The following is a 22,249-nucleotide window of genomic DNA, read 5'->3' as shown; positions in this document are numbered from 1 at the left end:
AGCTCCCTCAGCACCCGCGGATGCATCCCATCAGGGCCCATGGATTTATGGACATCCAGGTTGCTTAATTGGTCCCTGACCCAGCCCTCATCAACCAAGACAGATTCCTCCTCTATCCTGACTTCTTCTGAGGCCGCAGGGGTCCAGGGCTCCTCAGGACAGCTTCCAACAGTATAGACAGAGGCAAAGAAGGCATTCAGTAACTCCGCCTTCTTTTTATCCTCTGTCTCCAGGACCCCCACCTCATTCATCAGTGGGCCTACATTGCCTCTAGTGTTGGCTTTACCTGCAATGTATTTGAAGAAGCCCTTTCTGTTGTCCTTGACCTCTCTTGCAAGGTTTAATTCCAAGGAGGCCTTAGCTTTCCTAGTTGCCTCCCTACATCCTCTGACAACAGACTTATATTCCTCCCAAGTGGCCAGCCCCTCCTTCCACGATCTGTACACCTTCTTCTTCCACTTGAGTTTGCCCAGCAGTTCCCTGTTCAACCATGCAGGTCTCCTGGTACCCTTCCTTGACTTCCTACCTGTTGGGATGCTCTGATCTTGAGCTCGGAAGAAGCAGTCCTTGAACGCTAACCAACTATCTTGGGCCCCCTTACCTTCTAGTACCCTGTCCCATGGGATTTCCCCTAGCAATTGCCTGAAAAGGCCAAAGTTGGCCCTCCTGAAGTTCAGGGTTGCGATTCTGCTAGCTATTCTGTTCCTGCCACATGAGATCCTGAACTCTACCATCTCATGGTCGCTACAACCAAGGCTGCCCTCAACCTTCACCTCTTCAACCAGACCCTCCTTGTTAGTGAGGATCAGATCCAGCAGCGCTCCTCTCCTAGTTGGCTCATCCACCATTTGCATCAGAAAGTTATCATCAATGCACTGGAGGAACCTCCTGGACTGGGGATGGCTGGCTGAGTAGGCCTCCCAGCAAATATCAGGGTAGTTGAAATCCCCCACAACAACCAGGCCCTGTAATTGCGAGACTGCTCTCAGCTGCCTGTAGAAGGCCTCATCACCCTCCTCATCCTGATCCGGTGGCCTGTAATAGACACCCACAACAGTATCACCCCTGCCAGCCTGCCCCTTAATTCGCACCCACAAACTCTCAACTCGCTCCTGATCTGCCTCTGGACAGAACTCAATACATTCTAGCTGCTCACTCACATAAAGAGCAACTCCACCACCTCTCCTTAGCGGCCTGTCTTTCCTGAACAGGACATAGCCATCCATGACCACATTCCAGTCATGCGAGGCGTCCCACCAAGTCTCTGTAATTGCCACTAGATCATAGCCCCCCGACCGAACACGGATTTCTAACTCCTCCTGCTTATTCCCCATGCTGCGTGCATTGGTGTACAGGCATTTCAGGGAGCGAGCTGGGCACACCGATTTCATCCCAGATTCACCCCCTGATTTCACCCCAGGGGGATGGGGGTCCTCCTGGTCTACCTCAACACTAGAGCATTGCCCCAGTGGTGCAAGCCCAGCTACCACCCCATCCCCCTTCGAATCTATTTTAAGAGATTTAGTTTGAGAGAAACTACCGTTGTGGCAAGAAAGGCATTAACATAGGTTTGTAAGAAGCCCTCATGATATTCAGGCTATTTTAGCTATTGGGAATTAACAGTATTTAGCAAAATGCTGAGTACAGCAAGGAACAATTTTCCTCTTCAGTTTGCCATGAAAACTCCCATAGAATTACACAGAAATACTCAGAAACAAATATTGTCCTCCTAGAGGCCTTCAGGCCAAACTCCCTCACATCTACAGTCTCCTCTTTCTAAGATTAAAGTGTTTTAGAAGACTACAAAATAAAACCTACTTCTAATTTTCATAGTCCTATTATTTATCAACCACAGAACTAGAAAAAGCTTTACAGCCACACAAAGATAATCTCTCACTGCCACACACTCCAGCTGCTGGGGCAATGCTTTGTGTTGCATCAGGGCATTTCAAACTGCTTGACAGCTGATACATCTTAAAACATTCCCCACTCTCCTCATCTCGCTTAATAACCCTGAACATCTTTTTTGGCAAGAAGCTTGTCATAAGTAAGTCAGAGAGATAGGTATTGCTCTTCCTTCCATTCTAGTTGTCTTACCCCCTGGTCTTTTTTTTCTCTTATTCTTGATTATAATCTCAAAACCCAGCTATCAAAACCCTCTAGATCTCCAACAAGGGAGATACGTCATCTGCGTAAAACCCAGGTCTTTGAGTAAGCAAACTCTTCAGAGCTGGAAGTCAATTTTCTCAACTGGGGGAGCAAAGCAGGACCATGAGTCAATCTGACAACAATGTAATTTCATCCACTTGTAATTCATCCCATCTGAGTAAACACTTTTAGGATTAATCTGAATCTTTAAAGAGAAGAATCAGCATGGAGACAAATCCTTTTCCAACACACATAGATACAGGCATTTATAAAAACATTACAGTCATCAAGCTAGGAATTTTTTATCATTTGCTTTCTGTTAGCCATGAAAACCAATAGAGAAATCATTATAAAATTATTTCATTAAAAGACCTTTCCCTCCCAACAGACCATAATACATCTGACTGTCTGAAGAAAAAGCAAGATTGGGCAATATACCTAGATGTCTCTCTCTCTACTGAACAAAGAATAACCCAAAGAAAAAGTTGGCAGCAATTCTGCCGAATTATGAATCTTCATGATAATCTTGGGCCAAACAAACAAAAAGCCCACGGCAACTGAGATTTAACAAAAGAACAGACCATTTTAAATTCCTCTGATGCCTCCTCTGCAAGACTCAGAGCAACAGCCGCTAATGGAAGTAATGGGGCAGCAAAAACTACAACTGTTTTTGCTTCTTAGAAAACTTGCACCAACACTAATTCACACCAAATTCACACCAAAAAGCCACAAGTCAAGAATTAACTTTAAACCAGAGGGCAAGAGAGGGAAAGAGAGAGCAGAGAAATCACAGGATCCTCAATTCATCCAAACAAGCATTTTGCAGGTCTCCTGAAACAGAACCAGAGAGAATGAGGGGTTATCCAGATATAAGTGATGTTTTGCCATTTAAACTCTTTTTTAGTGGTAAAAAAACAGCCCTTTCATGAAGAAAGATCTCCACTTGCCCATTTTCCTCTCCTTTATATGCTTTGTGCAATTGTGACATTGATGACTTATGAACATAAAATACACAAACTGGATACTGCAACATGTGCCAGAATTTTTTGTAATGATTTTGAGTGTGGAAGAAACACAATCTTAAGAAAAATCCCCCACTGTACCTGGCCTACAGACCCATAATGAGCAGTTTCATCCTACCTCAGACATAAAAAATACACAGAGAACCATCTAGGTTCTTTTTAGCTAGTTCTCCTTCCAGCCCAGTAAATCCTTAACAAAGTATGTGATTGATAAAATCCTTGATTCAAGTTCAACTGACAAGATCTGAAGACACTATTTCTGACAAAAATCCCTCATTATTTGCTGTGCAGCCATACTGAGAAGTGGAAAAGCAGCCCACAACCTGTAACTTCAAGTATTTTAGGTCATCACAACTACACATGCACGTGCACAAACTTAGTTTATATTCTAAGAAAACACAGACACTATTAAATTTACAACATATTCTGTTTCTCTTATAGCCCCCAATTGCTCAGTTTCTTAAAAATAAACAAGGTCTGCTTTTCAGAAGGAGAGAAGATGATCAAATCGAGATTTATTCAATAACTAACAAAGGCCCTTTCTGGTTAACATTGATCAGAAGCTGTGTCTTAGATGTACATCGGAAGTTATTGAAAGCAAGAGTGTCATAAATTTTGGAGGCAGTCTGGGGCCCGAACTCAAGGCATGGTCCTTCGTACACCTTCATCCTTTCATGCCTTCACGCCTTTGGAAATGTGACTCATTAAAATTTTAGTGCTTAATCCACAGGCCATCAAAAACAATCAGAATCTAAATATTGGTCTTAATCTGGTTTGAGTCAAGCCCTGAAACAGGAAGGAAAAAGTGCAGATGCTTCCTCTTGTGAGCAGCCCCTCACATAAGGAACAGTATATCTTCAAGAGTGCTAGCACCAGGAGCACAGCCCACGCCAAGAGACATTCCCAATTCAGGAAGAGTGCAAGACCAGCCTTCAGGTCTGACAATCTTGTCAGTAGGATTGATTCAAGTTGCAGACTTTAAAAGACAGCTTCTTCCACCCATATATTAATGCCACTTGTTTCTGAAATCCCACCAACAAAACCAGCTCAGAAATATTGCAAGGGGAAACTCTAGTGAAGCTATGATCAGGGATTGCAAGCCACAGGCACACTCAGGGGCCATGCCCCTACTCCTCAGCACAAGGCATCCAGACAGGAGGAAGGACAGTGCTCCACCAGCAACTCATTTGGCTGTGCCCCAGATGCTGCCCCATGGGGGAACACAAAGTGATTCCTCAAGCTCTCTGTGCAGGTTACATGCCAGCTGGCAAATGCAGGACTTCAGCCAGCCAAAGCACACTACCTGCAGCCCCATTGCACACCTCCTGTCAGCCCCTGGCTGGCCCCAGCATGTGCAGTGCCAAGTGCTGCCGCGGTTGCCTGCCTGCCCATCCCACACCTCCAGCCTGCCCTCCCAACCCTGCACCATGGGAAAGCCCGGAGGTATCCCAGGCAGGCTCAGCACCAGGCAGATGGGCTACTCAGTCCTGCAAAACCCTCCTTTCATCAAGAGCTCTTGGAGGATTACTAATAAGAGTAAAAATAATTATCTCCATTTTCTGGCTGAGGAAATGAAGTTGCAAAGCCAGTGAAGTCGCTTACCCAGGTCTTCCACCTCCCACGCCAGGATCCTATTCACCAAACAAAAATATCCCTCTAAGCTCCTTTAATGAAGCTTTTCAAATTACTCCACAGAGTTGGAGAGAGCAAGGATTTATCTGTGCTAGCACATCTCCTTTCCAAAGCTGACTCAATACCAAAAGGTGTCAATTTTTTTTTATTATTATTCTTTTGCTGGGCTACCCCACCATGGAGGCAGCAACTTGGTGCCCCATAAATAGTCTGGCCTCACCTATCCGTAATTAAACTTGACAGATTTTAACTATTGAGATGAAGTGTGTAAAAGAAGTGACATCAACAGAATATGGGAAAACAGTCCTCTCAGTACAAAGTGTTGACACTGTGGTATGCACCCACATATCCAACAATTTTACAGCTACTCTAACTACCCAAAACAAGATCTCACTTTCTCTGTCTTCCTAGTACACACCCATCTCCACAAATGAGACCCCAGCATCCCTGCCTTCCTCCTCCATCTTTTACATATTCCCTCTTCAAAATGGACCCACATCATGCCTTTATTCGTAATACATCTCAAAAAAATTCACAAACAGATCTAAATTGGCTTTAATAGCAGAGCCATGTTACATTTGAAAAGAAACTCAGTGGTTTCCACTTAGTTATTCTTTGAGTTCCTGAGGTTAAAGTAAACCTGAAACTCAAAGTGAAACTCTGCTAAGAAGGAGAGGAAATATATGAGCAGAAGAAGGGGAAAAACCTTATATACTATCATGGTCTGAGAAGCTTCTCTGTAATTCAGAAACCACTGCAACCCCTTTGTAGCTGAGGGGAGTTAGAAGTAAGACTGCTACTTCACATCTATATACATGATAGAACAATTCCTCATAAAAAAATATAAGAAATCAGTACTCATAGAATGACAGAATCACAGAATGGTTAAGGGTTGGAAGGGACCTCTGGAGATCATCTAGTCCAACCTCCTGCCAAAGAAGGTTCACCTAGAGCATGTTGCACGGGGTCATGTCCAGGTGGGTTTTGAATATCTCCAGAGAAGGAGACTCCACAACCTCCCTGGGCAGCCTGCTCCAGTGCTCTGTCACCCCCAAAGAAGTTCCTCCTCATATTTAGATGGAACTTCCCATGTTTCAGTTTGTGTCCATTGCCCCTTGTCCTGTCGCCAGGCACCACTGAGAAGAGTCTGGCCCCATCTTCTTGACACCCGCCCGCAGGGTATTTGTAAGTGTTGATAAGATCCCCTCTCAGTCTTCTCTTCTCCAGGCTAAACAGACCCATCTCTCTCAGCCTTTCCTCATAAGAAAGATGCTCCAGTCCTTTGATTATCTTCGTAGCCCTCCACTGGACTCTCCCCAGTAGTTCCTTATCTTTCTTGAACTGAGGGGTCCAGAACTGGACACAGTACTCCAGATGTGGCCTCACTACGGCAGTGTAGAGGGGGAGGATAACTTCCCTTGACCTGCTGGCCACATTCTTCCTAATGCACCCCAGGATACCATTGGTCTTCTTGGCCACAAGGGCACATTGCTGGCTCATGGTGAACTTCTTGTCCATCAGGACTCCCAGGTCCTTCTCTGCAGAGCTGCTTTCCAGCAGGTCAATCCCCAACCTGTACTGGTGCACGGGGTTATTCCTCCCTAGGTGCAGGACCCTACACTTGCCTTTGTTGGGCTTAATGGCACAAAGCGAGCCAGTTCAGTGTGAACTAAAGAGATCAGGTCATAGTAAAGAACATACAGAAAAAGAAATATTATGTAATATAGGAGTAGCATCTAAGACAACAAAGTTATTTTGTTCTCTAGCACAGGTCTTCTGTCTCATTTCAAAAACATTACTTAATTCTTCAGACTCGCATCATTCAAAAATGAAGACAATTGTTATGGCTATTAAAAGGCACCACATGTTTGCAAAACACTCATAAATGCTTGGGTGGAGAATAGATGAGAACACCTCATTAGAATCACTTAGCTGATCAGTATGAAGCTAGAGACAAATTTGAATTAGGTGCACTAACAACTGATTTAATCTAGTTGAAACAAATTGTATTCCCTGTATAAGCAACTACCACACCAAAAACCTAGCTGTGAAAGGCAAGAAGCAAAAACGTAGCAGAATTTCAGAATCATAAAACTGATGGACTGGATTGGGACTGAAAAAAATACACTTACTTGTTTGGTTAAATAAGAACCCCATCCAATAGAGAGGAGGAAGGCATAAGAGGGGGAAAAGTGGAGATATATCACCATTTTCTGATTATCTGAAAGCATTAAGAGTTTTTTAGGCATTCCATAAAGTTGTATCCATGACAGCTACAGTAACCATCCTCTCAAAATGAACTCAGTGCAGTGCTGTCCTAATCGGACAGCTAGCACAGATTTTTTAAGCAGTAAGCTTACCTGCATCCCTCTTTTGAGTCTCACCCACCAAGACATAGCTCACTTCAGCCAGCAGAGTTAAAATAACAATTGCTTTGTATCCAATTCTATAGCAAGGCTTTACTCAAGCTGTTACAATCTAAAAACCACAACTGATTTAACAGCAAAGTAGTACTCCAAGGAGCCCCCAGTTCAGTGGCCTATGTTATTCCCAAGCCTACCAGTCTTAAACTCTGTTGATTACTGGAATGACTTTTAATCAGTACAGCTATATGGGAACAAGCCATAGCATGAAAACAAGAAAAAAAGATGACATGTACATAAATAGTTATTTTCTTCCACTGTCGGGAATAGGATTTAGTAAGTGCATCCCTACTGGAGCAAAACAGGCCAGGAATGTGTTACTTGAATGACACAAGTATGAGTAAGCTATCAAATTTTTTGCTGTAGAAAAGGCCTTTGGATTGAATTGACAAACGTTTTTTCAAACCCAGAAACTAACTTAGCAGCTTCAAACAGTTTCCAGTAACTCCCAAGTAGCATCTGCTGCAAAATTCAGGAAATATGTGTATTAACTCATTCAAAACAAACTACAAAGTACATTGAACAGTCTGTAGAGATCACAGCACTTTTGCTTAGCATACAGAGAAGCTGTTGGCTTGTATTTAAAAGGAATAAAAGCCATAGCTGCTCAACAAGTAAACTGTTCATATTTGGTAGTTACATGAGCAGCAGAACTAAAACGGCCCTGCTCTCCCACATCACGCTCCCTTCTGAATTTCACATGCGCAGGAGGGGATAACCCCCACCAAGTGCCCTTCCTTCAGCATGGGCTCTAAAAACATTTCCACAAAGCTCAGAGAAACCTTATCCTTTTAGACCTTTCCTTCCTTGGTGAAATGTTGTGAAATTCACAAACTAATTCATAAAGTTACAAGAGAGGAACAGTCAAAGGAGAGTCACAGGGATGCTTTCTTAAAGATGGGGCAGAAGTATGGAGGGAGTGGAGAACACAGTTTCAGAAGCAGAAGAATCATATCAGTCTAAATGTAATGACATGTTCAATTTTCTAGGAATGTTAATCAGAAAGCATGTAAGATATACTTCATCAAAATCAAACAAAACATCAGCAACTGCAATTATTTTAGGAACTCTCCCTGCTGCAACTAGAATGACAATCTATCAATCATCTTTGTGCTTTCTTGCACTTCATACTTATTCCTTTTTTGTTTGTTTTTGTTTTCACATTCCTGTTGTTGTTATTAAAAACATAAGTATATCCCACATTTTTAACCCTGGGGCTATAAAACATGGCAGTCAAGTAGCCTGCTTATACATCACAGCCCACCCTCAGCCAGCTCTAGTATAACCAGGTTTTTGCTAAAATCTTTCATCCTCTGAGTTGCACTTAGCCCCATCTCGTGTAGTAAGAACAGGTTGTTATGCCCTACTGAATAAGCCCTGAATAAGCCCTGGAACCCAGCACACACTTAGTCAGTGTATGTTTATGCTTGAATTCACATCAGCAGAAACAATGAGTACAAAAGGTCGTACATTATGGGGAAAAAAAACCCTACAAATACAAATACTACAGGTGCCTAGAGAAGTCACATATGAAAACTGAACTCATTGAAAATGAGTTACAAAACGGATACAATTGTAGTACTTATTTGCCAGCTGCTTGATGATCATTCAGCCCTTGACGATGCATTCAAGTCCAGTTCCTCCACACTTTCCGTAAGAATGGAAGCTACATCTGCTTCTCAAATAAAAGGATAAATATCTCACCTATTCTGTGTCTTCAGTTGCTAGAAATTTAAGGAATTTAAATTCTTCCAAAAGGGATAGAGGAGTCAGTAAACACTACCTGTGTTCCAGCTGAACATTGAAAGTGAACGTTGGAAGTCTTATCAGAGTCTCAGCTGACATCAGACATCCTATAAACACACTGCATAAAAATAATTACAAAGAATTTTATCCTGAAGGCTGAAGACAAATGTGAAACTGTAACCTTAACTCTGCTGTAAAACTGCCAAAAGGAAATACTGCTGTTAAATTGACACAGCAAAGAAGATTCCCATATGGGCTTGAGTGTGCTTGAACTTCCCTGCCCACCCTTGGCACTGCCAGCTTGCAGGTACCATCCATGGAGAACCCAGTGCAATGCACCGTACCTAACTTGACAGGTATTTCAATCAGAGATTCAGGACACCCCCATCATAGATAACTGTGGAATAATCTGCCTCTGGAAAAGTTTCTTCCTAGCTTCACCAAAAAGCAGCTGTTTTTTGAGCCAAGTTCAAGAATTTTCCTCCCTCTGATATGTTATAGAAGTCCATGGCACTAAAATCTTAGCAAGAATGCCATACATTGTCTATGAACTGTGTATCAAGAGCGTACATTGTCTTTGATTACTGTGAGATTTTCACTTACTTGGGATGTGAAGTCTGCTTTTTCTTGTGTTGTGGAACACAAGAGAATCATATTTTCTTTTTTTTAGTTCAGTACTTTGGTAGCACTTTTAAGTTCATTAATCTCTTACATGTTACAGCTAAAAGAAAAGTCGCAAACCTTCTGTGGGAATCTCTCAGTACTCTGCACCCTATGTGACAGGTCAACCGAACAAAATGGTCTCTCTTGGCTATAAAAAATATAAATAGCTTTAACAGGAGAAACTGCATCTAAACAGCAAAAAAAGAATGCAAGTGCTTTTACATCCCAATTCTCCACTTACCTACATAGAAACGCCATTAGATTTGGATTGCTACCACAGATCTTGTTCTCAAACCTAACATCCTTCTCATGGCTGTAAAATAGCTGGTATAACTTACTGCACATATTTTCAGCTATAGGTCATTTTTTGTTACTAAAATGCTAACAAAGTTCTTCACAGGGGCCAGAGAACAGGATTTTACCCCTAGCTAGGTGGTTTCCTAGTTTCAGGAAAGTCAGTTTATCAGGAGAGCACAATGTTTGTCTTGTCTCTGCTGATCTATCTATACCATTAGGAACTACTGCACAGTTGGACTGTGGCATCTGTTTTAGAAAAAACTACATAGCCTACACATCAGCTTCTGTGTCTTGTGCATGCTGCCTCATGTGAAATAAGATCTATGGGTATACACATTAAATACTCATGCACATACAGCACTATATGCAAGATGTAAACAGCTCTTGCACACTGATCCAGGTACCGATGAGCTCTGCATAACTGAAACCTTTCATACCACAAAATTGCAGCACTGCCTATAAATACGCTCAGCACTTGTTGCTGACAAACAAAAAATCCCTCCAGTCGACAGCCCGCTTACATGAACAAATCATCATATGACTGGAAAAAGCAGAAAAAAAATAGCTGTGCTTTGGACTATTCAGCACAGACAGCCAGGAGCTGTGATGCCTGGGGTCACTGCTGGCATGACGCGCGGCTGTGGCTGATGTCCCGCAGAGAACAAGGTGCCAGGGGACGGGTTTGGCAGTTGAAGGAACCAAAAAGTAGATTATGTCCATGAAAATGGAAAACACTGTAAATATGCCTAGGGCAGAGAGGCTCTGAGTGCTTCTCAGGGAAACATGGGTGGCATCACCACTGGGAAGAGGCCCGAGGGAAGAGAGAAAGGGATGGAGCTACACTTCAGTTTTTTAAACAGGCAGCCTGCTGCTCACGGCTTTTGTCTCCTCTTGCAGCAGCTACACACTAATTCGATTTATTTCGAGAAAGGGAGGAGAAAAATCTCTTTCCCTTCACCCCTGGTTTCAGAATTATTGTGTCTCCTGGGGGGAAGGGTTAGACCAAGACATTTGGTTTGGAAATGACTCACTCGGCAGCGCTATGGAGCCGGAGGGTCTATTTTAATATTTTTAAATGGAGAACTTATCCAGGTTTTATGCCCGCGCTTTGCTTCAGAGGCACCGCCGGGCGAGGGGAGCCTGCTCAGCCCGCTCCCTTCCGCCAGCCGTCCCCCGGTAAACACCCCACTCGCACCGCCAACGGCGCCCGTTCGATGCCAGCATCGCCGCCAGCCCCGCTGCCTCCGCGGGCAGGAGGACACCCCCGAAAGCCCCGCGGCCGCGCAGCCCTCTCCGAGCGGAGGCCAGCGCCCGCCAGCGCCTCCCGCACTCACCCGCGCCGGGCTGCAGAGCGGGCGGCTGCGAGGGGCGCCCGCCCCGCGCCCCTCCACCGCCGAGCGACGGACGTGCTGCCTCTTCGCCGCGATCTGGCGAAATTTGCCACCAACCGGCCAGGATTTTACACTTCCTGGCTGCCGGCCAGCCTTTATTTTTACAATCTCCCTCTTGCTGGCTCCTCCCAGCAGAGACAAAAGACGGCCGAGCCGGGCCGGGCCGGGCAGAGCCGAGCCGGGCCGGGCCGGCCTCGCGGGGGCAGCGGGGGCTGCCTCCCCCGGCCCCCGGGCCCGCTGCGGGGTGGGAGAAGCCAGCCCCGACCCGTCCCGGCACAGTCAGGAAGTTTAAATTCTTCTGACCTTTAGCGAAAGAAAGGGAAGGGAAAGGATGGAGGAGCTCCGCAGGCCCTTCCCGGGGCAGGGCGGCCGGCCCGGGCCCCGCGGGGCGCTCCGCCGCCGCCCCCGGGCCGCCTCCCCCGCCCCGGCGCACGGGCGCTCCCAGGGTCTCGCCGGCTCGGCGGAGAGATGCTGGACCTGCCGCCGCCTCCTCGCAGGCCCGGCTCAGGGCGCGGAATTCGCCTTCACGCCGAGCTACAGATAAAGAAACGGGTCGTTACGGCCAATAAAACGTGCAGCACGGGGGAAGGGGATGTGCCGTTTAAAGATAGGGCTTATTTTATTTTGATCTCACGTTCAAGGTTCCTCTGGCAGCCGCAGCCCCGTGCAGTGTGCTCTGTTCAGCTGTCACAGTGCAGCAGGTATCAGACAGGAAACTGCTGAAAAAAATCACCTGTAATTCGGAGTCTTTAAGGAGATTAAAAAGCCGCAATTAGTTGCAATCAGCGAGCAATCGCATGGAACGCGTAACTCAAATAGTGACACCGACTTTTGGAGAGCTACTCATTAATTTAAAGCACTGAGATTTTTAAGTGGTTAAAGGAGACAGACCAAATTTGTAAAATAGTATCGTTTCTCTAACTGCTTAGAATCATAGAGCAGTTTGGGTTGGAAGGGACCTCTAAAGGTCATCTAGTCCAGCCCCCTTGCAGTGAGCAGGGACATCTTCAACTAGATCATGTTGCTCAGAGCCCCATCCAACCTGACCTTGAATGTTTCCAGGGATGGGGCATCTACCACCTCTCTGGGCAACTTGTTCTAGTGTTTCACCACCCTCATCGTAAAAAATTTCTTCCTTATATCTAGTCTAAATCTACCCTCTTTTAGTTTAAACCATTAACCCTTGTCCTATCACAACTGGCCCTGCTAAAAAGTTTGTTCTTATAGGCCCCCTTTAAGTACTGGAAGGCTGCAATAAGGTCTCCCCGGAGCCTTCTCTTCTCCAGGCTGAACAACCCCAACTCTCTCAGCCTTTCCTCACAGGAGGGGTGTTCCATCCCTCTGACTATTTTTGTGGCCCTCCTCTGAACCCACTCCAACAGGTCCATGTCTTTCCTAAGAGGCCTTTGTGAATTATTTTATGCACAGTACTGCTGATGCTTGGTAACCCAATGCACTGCTTGTTGAGTGAATTCTAATCGTAACTTTACAACTGAGTTGCATCTGGTCTTAAAATGAGAAAAGCTGATGCTACTCTGGAACCAGTATGTTAACCCATCAGCCCGTGCCGGGATCCCCTAGCACTTTCAAATTTTTCTGTAGGTATCCATAGCAAGCTTAGGTGAGAACACTTGCTGTATGTGTTTGTAGGATAGGTATTCTCATGCCTCTCTTCCTCCTTTTCTGTCTCTAGATGTGTAAAACAAAGACTCACTGAGGTACTGTGAATCTTACCTGCTGCCCATTGCTACTACTAGTTATACAGATAGGATTTACTATTATGGACATGAAATGAACACCTGGGGCTTGCAGACAGGACTTTACTGCAAGCTATATTAACACATACAGAACCATGTTTCATGTCCCAGACCGATGCGGCGTATGATGAGAGTCGATACCTATCCAGCATATAAAATTTTAGTGCATCTGTTAACTTACTAACAAAAGTGCATATTGTCATTCATTCTGCACCTGCTTTTCAAGCCAACAGTTACTAATTTTTCAGAGACAGCATTGCTGAAGTGGAGTTTGAGTGGTGGTCTCAATCTGTGGCTCATGACATAGCTGGGAAGTGACCACCACTATGGGTAAATTGACCCAAGCAAGGATGTGATATATCATAGTGGAGCTGTTCTCCATGGGCCAGCAAAGATACTAAGGAATTTGCCAGTGAAGAGAATGGTGACCTGACATACCTGGCCAGGTGGCATGTTCCCTCTGCGAGAAATTTTCAAGTTTTCTAAAAAAAAAACCAGCACACAAGCTGGCATCTTTACCCAAATTTTAACTCACTTGGTTATGAATCAAAACTTGACAATACGTTTCAGGTGTGGGACAAATATCTGCACATGCAGAGTTGTGGAACTCTGGGTTTACAAGGAGGAAGCCGTTCACCATACCCCTGTGACATACCCCTGTCCTAGCTTCAGGACTACCACCGAGGGACATCATTGCCACAACAGACTCTACTGTGACCATCTTGATGTATGGCTGGACTCCCACTTGTGACAGAGGAGGAAGGAAAGAGCTGAAAAGATCCCTCACACCTGAAAAGCAGGCACTGGGAGGAAGGGGGAGGTCCTCTTTGATTTCCCCATTAGGAAGAAGTGAGGTTTTTGTGGAAAGGAAAGAGTACTTGTCACTGGGAGTGAGGGCCCCCAGTTGTCTTATGCAGGAGCATAGGTAGTGGGAAGACTTTCATATACAGCAAGGGCAGACAAGAAAGACAATTAGAAACATTAGCCCAGCAGAGAGAGATAAAAGACTTAGGAGGGATTCATTTTTCCTAACTTTAGCTATCTGAGGTTATGCAAAACACACCTAGCTTTCAAAGCTAGGTAAGGTAAATCCTGCCCTAAAGCCTACCTGAGTGGAATAGGTTTGCAGCAAAAGGGATCTGAAGAGAAGAGAGTTATGTTTAGATTGACAGATGAGAAAAATGACCTTTAATAGCTCCTTTTTTCCCTTTTAACTTTGGTTAGAGCAAAAAGACAATAATATGGTTTCCAAAGAAAGCTCCTTGCCTTACACAGACAAGTGATAATTTACAGACGTCTTCTCTCAGCACTGAAGCCAATACATGGTGCAAATGGACTGCTGTGCGCTTTGCGTGAGAGGAGTCGACTCTTCTGTGGCCTTGTTCAAGTCTACAGCATTGTCTCAAAGCTGAAAAGCAGGCAAATGGACAACATCAATGATGTTGCTACAGGCATTTTTATAACGAACAGATATGTGAAAAATAGCTACAGCTTTCATTTTGTTTTTGACACTCTGCCTCAACACCACACATCCTCTCTGCAACACACTCTATAGCAAGACAGCCCTGAGCACACACACGTCCTGCTCTCACACAGTGTGGTGTTCGATAGAGCCAAACCACAGGAGTTGTAACTAACAGATGTGACCTTTTATTGATTTGCTTTATAATGCACTTGATGACGGGATGAATCCACAACATAACGCCTTTGCTTCGGCTGTGTGATCCAACAAGTCTGCAGCATCATGTGCTTCCCAGAAATGAGTTCTGGGAAAAGACCCACAGTGTGGGCTATGAGGAGGTCAATAAGAAGAGTCATCATTTCTGAAGAGCATTTCTAATTCTGGCACTAATTTTCAAAGAGCTGAGGGCTGCAGCTGAACCAGGTTAAGAGGTCACCATCCTTCAGTTTATTGTTATCCTATCCACCAAAGATCTCTTTCCCGTTCCATCTGCTGGGATAGCATGTATTTGCTCCAGCTGTCCAATGAAAGAGAGAGAGAGGGCACACAAGCAAGCAAGAAAAAAATTACTTCGACTAAAGTGGATGATTTTGACAGCAAAGGATTAGGCAGTAGCTACACTTGAAGTTAACCTTGAAGATTCTAGCAAAGAGTGCGGGGCAAACAGCTGGGGATATGCTGGGAGCAGCAACCTCCTAACCCAGCTCAGACAGGGAGGGCAACAAGTCTGGCAGTCCTCAGTGACATTCTGCAAATTATTTCACAACGCAGTTCACCTTTCTCTTGGGCCTGTAGTGAGAAAATTCCATATATCAGTGATGCTGCGAAGCTTAAACAACTCCTGCAAAGAGAACAAAAAAAATTAATTTTTTCTTTAGTCATCTTTTAATATTCATTGTTATGGTTCCAAGCTAGGGAAGGGGAGGGGAAAGGAGGGAAACACCTCCAAGCTGTGGGGTTGAAGGTACATTATTCTATTAATCTTACAAATCGAAGCTCTGGCACAAATGATATTCAGGAAACAAAATGTAATTCCACAGGGAAAAATGCAGCTATACTACATCTGGCAAAAAATAATTCAAATCACTTAATTGGGAAGAAGGATTCTCAGAAGCTGTAATGCTGAAAGAGACCTAAAATAGCAGGAGAGCAGACAGTAAATTAGACATGCCTGTAATTTGAGATTACAGGAGGGAAAAAAAAAAACAGAAACAAGAAAACAATGGGATAGTAGAGTTCATAAACAGAAACTGTAACAAAGGCCTCTGTTAGCGGTATTGTCATGTAAGCCCCCTGGCATACTGCATTCAGTCCTGAACATCTTCTAATCAAAAAGACATCAGTAAACATAAAGAAATTAATTTTTTAAAAAGGTAGAAGTGATGAGGATTGATTTAGAGATGCTGTCATACGAGCTGAAAGAACTAAATACAACTGTGCACAGTGTGTAGGACACAAAGCTACAAAAAGTAGGCACTGTGAGAGAACAACTATTTAGGTTTGCAGAATTGAGAGTATTATTATTGTGAGGAAGGAGAAACTAGGATGAAATGAGGCAAAAAGATAAGGATGAGTACTGTTACAATGGCTTGGCTGTAAGATCCACTGCCTGGTGGAGCAGTTGCTCCAGGACGCTTCTTCTTGTAGTATTTTAAATAAGCACAATGCTAGTGTTTATCCCTTGGCCCTATCAAGGATAGTGGGCTAGCTGATCTTTTACAGAGGAATTTTCCTTCTCTAATTTCTTTGTTTCTAAAGCTTCCTCCTCTGTAGAGCACTGCTTGTCGCATCAGTGGCAAACCTCCGAGGAGAAGACAAACTAGCCTACAGGGAGAGAAGATCTAAGTGAAGAAAAGAACTGAAAGAACTAGAGTATGTTTTTGTGTAATACTTTACAGTTACACTACAAATCATAGCCAGGCAAAGGCAGTGGCAACCAGTCTTCCTTATATTCACCTCTGCTAGAAACCATAATATAAATTTCCAAAGGACATAAGCAAGCAGAACAGACCCTTCTTTCCATCCTCCTGCTTTAATTCTTCCCATCCCACTCCTGACTTCATTTGTCTCTCCAGCATCTCCATCAGCTTCATCTCCCTCTTGCCTTTAATCCCCAAGGTCAGTAAACCGAGTGTTTAAATTCATTACTTGGAATCCTATACATCCATCCTAAACCCTCTCCAATCTATTTTCTATACCTTAGGCATCATAGTGCTATGTCACATTTTCTAAATACCACATTTCAGTCAAACCTCAGAGCAGTTCCCATCTTCTCTGATGCATCAGGCATTTTTTAAATGCACAGCTGTCCTTTTGCCTTTTGTTTTCCCTGATGGTTCTCTTGTGGTTTCTCCTACCTCCTTAATTGCTTCATCACTTTATCCTCCTTCAGCTTCCTAAGGGACGTCTTTTTCTTTTGGTCACTTTTCTTCTCCTTCATCTTGCCTCCAGGTAATATCATATATACAGAAAGAGTTTAACTACCAGTGCATGTTTTTACTTTCTACTCCAGTCCTCTCTCTTCCTTTTCCAGTTTAATATACTATACTATAAATGCCCTGCCCCCTGCCTATAAACATTTATTTGGCCATTGTTTTTAACTGAGACCTTTTTTTCTCTAGGTCCTCATATTCAAGCAATGTCTAAATTTTGCAGATCCTTTCCGTGTGTCTTCTTTCAAATAATGTCCTTACTTATCCATACAGCAATATATCTCAGCCTGACTTCAGTCACTTCATATCAAAATTAATGTGATATCTTTTCTTCCAGCTTTCAAAAATATAATCTTCACTCATATCTATGCAGAACAGTGCTACAAATGTCATTGCCCTCGCCTCTCGTGCTGAAAGCAATACCTTTTACTTTCCATCCCTCTCTTGGCCCGTCTTTCTCTACTTATCACCACAGCTCTCAGCCTGTCTTCATGTTACTGCAGTTTCTCACATCACAGTTTCACCAAAATTAGCTGTGATTGCCACTGAAAAAGGCCAGCTCACACTCACACTGGCTTTGGCCATTAGCTCTGCCCATCACTGTCCCCCCTGGTACCACCAAATATCTATGTGGCTGCACAGCAAATTGGATCAGGAAGATGAACTGGCTTACAAAAAGGATACCACCCTTACTCCTCACAGGGAGCTTGACCTCACTCTGTTCTGTTGATGGCATTGGAAAAAGGCAATTGTATCCATTGTTGTGTGAATCACAAAGTGATACAAGCCTAAGAGCCCAGGAGAACCTCAGTGTGTGCCATTAGTGTGAGGAAAGCCTCAAAAGCAGCACTGCAGCTTCTCTGCCATGTGCGCTGCCTTGTTGTGAGTCTGCTCCATGGGGCTCACTATCAGGTCATTTAGGATCTGTAGACTGTGTGAGTAAAGAGGTCACCAGAGTAGGTAATTTTGGCAAGGTGACCAATGGCTCAGTTACCAGCTGCAGAGAGATCTGATATTTCATGTATCAGCTGTCTGCTGGCAACAACTTTGGGTTATATTGTCTTTCAAAGCTGCATACCCAAAAGACTACGCACATAGTATAAGACATCTTTCTTATGGCAAAACAAGTGAATCACTAGGTGTTAATTGACTCTTATGGGTGAAGGGATGGCAAATCACACTGTTCTAATTACAGGAGGTTTCTAAGGTGCCTTCCTTTATTCATCCCTGATACTGTGATTCATCTGTTGGTTTTCAGTCTGTCTTTTTTTCACTTCCAACACCTCACTTGCTGACCATGCTATGCTCTGTGGGACAGAAGCACTCTAACGTGGTGAAAGTCACTACTGGGGGCAGGGCTCTTTTAGTGAGAAAAAACAGACTTTCCTCCTTAAAACACCTAAATGCATTCAGCACCGTTACTTTGATGTAGCTCTCAGAGCCAGCTGAAGTCAACATATCTGTGTGGATGCAGCAGAAGGACATGTTCACCACCTGAGCTGACTGGCAGAAGAAACAGTTTAGTGAGGGGCCAAGAAGAAATCATGTGTCTCACCAGAAGTGATCACAGTGCCTCTTCCTATATTTATATTCAGAGAGAATGCAGGAGAGACTCAAACCCTCACAGCCATCCCACAGTTGGTGGGATGATGAGCAGACATGCCTTTTCGCCTCAGAGCAGGTTTCTCATTTGTATTTGTGTGGCATATGCTGCTGACTTGGCACAGTCGCTGACAACTTAGCCTCACCTCCCAGGGGTGACCCTGCCTTCCTTGATAAAGGAAGGAACAAGAGAATGCAGCCGGGTGCCATAGGCTGAATTTACAGGTCTACAGCTCGGTGCTTATTTACTCATCTGCTCTTGACTCCCACTGTAAATGCCAGGTCATTTCTTCCAGATGTAGCAGTGCTGAGGTTGAGCCAAACTGGAAGATACCTTTAGTAGTTAAAGGATCTTATTTTGTCTGTCCAGGAACAGGGTTGTGCTGTGGGGGAGAAGGCTGGGGTGTGTCCGGGGGGAGAAGAAAACCCTCAGCCATTCAGAGTTTATCTATAGAGAAAAACGGACTAGCAGAATTAGTGAGTAACTATATCCCTTTCTTGACCACTTAAACTCCTTGAATAGATGCTCTCGTCTGGCATAGAAGTGTCAGTGAGGCTATACTGTATAGCCTGTGAAATATACAATGAGGCTATACTGTAGGATTAAACTAGAGAGGTTGAGAAGGCTTGGTGGACAAATGGGGGCATTTGAAAGGTGGACTGCATTTCAAAATACAGAGTAAAAGTAAGATGCAAATACCCAGAACATGCATGGCTTGTGGTAGTTATGTGGATGATAGTGAAGGACAGCTTCATGGAGTATTCCTCCATGTTACCAGATGCCTCTGATCCCAAATTATCTATTGTTATCAGATAGAACCTTTGTACCACAAAGGCACCATAAAGTGGGAGCAAGGACATAAGATGCTAAAAGTACTGCTTAAATGAAGGTGCAGACTGTTCACCAATCTTCTGCATAGGATGAGTCTTTGCAAGCCAGCAAGGCCTGTGCACTTGTGGAATTCAGTTTGTGACTGCCAGAATAAATGTATTTAACTAGAGAATCCCATATGCATGTGTTCATATTGCTTACAAGCAATACTGTATGGTGGCCAAATGGCTGTGAGTACAAACTTGCTCTCCTCCAGAGAGCTAACATGGGTGTTTGAACACCAGCTGTGGAATCTGAGTGTAGGGCTCTGCGTTTGTGTGGAAGAGAGTCATATCCTAACTGTGCCAAGATGAAGCTGGGCAAATCGGTTTGACACATCTCCAGTTCTCACATTTTTTCTCAGTCTCTCAGGTTTTTGATTTATTTTCAAAAACCCTCCACAGAGACTGTTTTTTTTATGTGGAACTTACCCTTCTTCCAGGCAAGACTGTAATTTCAGCCATTCATAAAGGAAATCTGAGATTTTGTGTGTGTGTAGTGCCAACTCACTAGAACAGACACAGGGCCAACACTTGGGCTTTGCAATCAAAAACGTTCAACAAATAAAACAGCCTGCCTCTTTTCCTTCTTTCCCTCTCTTCCTCCCTTCCTTCCTCACCATTTTCACACCTTGCTGAGACATGTGAAATCAAAACAGCAAAAACCTTCCAAGTAAACAGTAATTTACTCTGGATTATTACTCACCGGATCCATGCGCACCATGCCCTGGGCAGGCATCCTCTCTCACATCCTCCCTGTGCAACGGAAAGTGCATCTGCTAGCTCATGGCTAAGGAAATGCACATGAACTGTGCCTTCCCCCTTGAACTGTGGGAAAAAAGTAGTTTTCATGAGACCTCAGTAAAGCAATGCCTGGGCTAGCACTGCACTACATCACGGGCCAGGAGGTCTACCAAATGAGGCACCCATGCAAAGAGCAACAGGCTGCAGCTGGGGAATGTGCCTTATGAAGGGACTCTATTAGGCTGCACCTAGCACATGGGGTTGCTCAGTGAAGGAGAGGTGATGTTCAGGCCTAGGCAGGGGATTTTGGAAGTGAGAGGCAAAAGCAAGTGCAGCTACATGTCTGACAGATCCATTTTCACCATGAATGATCAACCTGTTTAAAAATGAGTAGTTCTACCACTGAGAGATGCTTGCTTAGTCTAACTGTACAGTCGTTACAAGCAACTGGAAATAGGGAACCTTTCTGATTGCATGAATCTCACCTCAGGCAGGCTAGCAGAGACCCCAGCCACCTTGTGCTTGGTTACTAGGCAATGTAACATATTAATGTCCAGAATGGGTCCCTTTAGCTCAGTTTTCTGTCTCCAACAGTAGCCAAAAGTAGATGCCTTGGACGGACCATAGGAACAGGAAAAGCATATGGAAAGACAACTTCTCTCAGCCATGTCCACCACTATTTTTACCTGTATTAGCTAAGATAAAGCTAGAAAGAGGTGTTCCCTGCCCTTCAATCACTACTTCTCTACAATGGCAGATGTATTTTAATTTATTTTCACATCTATGTTTTCCAAAATCTGCAAAGGGCAGACATCTTGCTGGGGAAAACTCCATGGCACAAGGATGGCACATGTTCCTGGAAGGAGCAAAGAGAAATAACTGTGTTAACATGAGTTAAGCTACATTGCTGCCAAATGTGTAGCCACAGCCTGAGCTGCAAAGTCAATGAAGTCAATTCTATCTAGCCATAATATGATTCCATATTGTCCCCTTCTCTACACACAGTGGTCATAAAATTAACAAAAAAAAAAGTCTCCCTCTCTTATAAATATGTAAGTTTAAGCCATGAACTCTTCTGTCACCTCCATTACCCTTGAAAAAGACATTTTGCTGACATAAAGGTATTTTTTTCATCTGATGAAAGTTGCAGTATGCAGCATTGCTCAGGGGAATGACAGTCTGTATGCACAGGATACAGACTGCCTGCACCTACCTTCTTGCATGAGCCTGGCAGCAGGGAAAAGAGGGCAGAAAGAACGAAGATTAGCAGCTGACCCGGGAAGATGTGGATTCATGTAGCTGCAATGCGTTATTACCACTACAATGAGCTTCCAGTGTTTACTGTACACATACAGATTGGTATGCAAGGAGACGGGAGGTCTGAATAAATAAACAGAAAAGGCCAGGGTCCAAGTCTGACTGAACAATAGACTGGGGAGAATGTGAGCCTCCTCTTTAGCTGGATTTCCCTCCAGGAAACCCAACTCGTAATAAAATCCTTCTGTATCCTGTGCCCTAGTCTGGGGGTGTTGACTCAGATCCAGCTAATCATGTAGATCGTATTTGCAGAAGGAGGTGAGTGCAGGCTGCTGGATGCAACCAATAAAGTATTCTGGAAGAAACCTCCCTGCTTTAGATGGGAGGAGAACTGGTATCAGCATTTTGAGAGAGGTTCATCTGTTCAAGTCCCCCCAAATGTGACTGCTTCTTAGTCCACATGTCAGACCTAAAAAATTCAAAACTCCTCTCCTGCCTCCTTATCTTGAGAAATGAGGATGGTTGTCCAAGCACAGCGATTCTCATTACTCCAGCAGAAGGAGATTTTTAGACTCTGAGGCTCCCACTTCAAGATGCCTGGGGTTTGAACTGCACAGTATTTGAGGCTTGCTTACCTATTTGGATTAGTGAGTCTTCTGAACATGAAGCTTCTCTTCAATGTATGAAAAACTAAAAGACATCCATTTTTCAAACTGTGGCTTTGAGCTGACCAAGAGAAAGAGAGAGTTTGGACTGAAAGTTTCTAAGTGAGTATCAATATCCAAGCCCAAACCTGGGCTGTA

At 44.1% G+C, this 22,249-nt stretch overlaps 1 protein-coding gene across 13 annotated transcripts in view; it reads right to left on the bottom strand.

Moving 5' to 3' along the window:
- Positions 1 to 22,249, bottom strand: part of PRR5L (proline rich 5 like) — an 84,913-nt gene that overhangs the window by 41,835 nt on the left and 20,829 nt on the right. The window contains exons 4-5 of one of the 13 annotated variants that reach the window (XR_011048013.1): positions 20,152 to 20,273; positions 14,727 to 15,382 (exon numbers count right to left, since the gene is read on the bottom strand). The exons of 10 other annotated variants lie outside the window; for them this stretch is intronic. The gene's annotated coding sequence lies outside the window, so the exon portion shown is untranslated. Of the gene's footprint in view, positions 1 to 11,265; positions 11,431 to 11,625; positions 11,703 to 14,726; positions 15,383 to 20,151; positions 20,274 to 22,249 lie in introns of those variants that run through there. 2 more of the 13 variants (XM_068399080.1, XM_068399077.1) reach the window with 2 other exon arrangements.

This window comes from Nyctibius grandis, chromosome 4 (genome assembly GCF_013368605.1).
Source record: "Nyctibius grandis isolate bNycGra1 chromosome 4, bNycGra1.pri, whole genome shotgun sequence".
Taxonomy (NCBI): Eukaryota; Metazoa; Chordata; class Aves; order Nyctibiiformes; family Nyctibiidae; genus Nyctibius; species Nyctibius grandis.
Note: the sequence above shows the minus strand (reverse complement) of the source record. Positions and strands in the feature narration are given on the sequence as shown.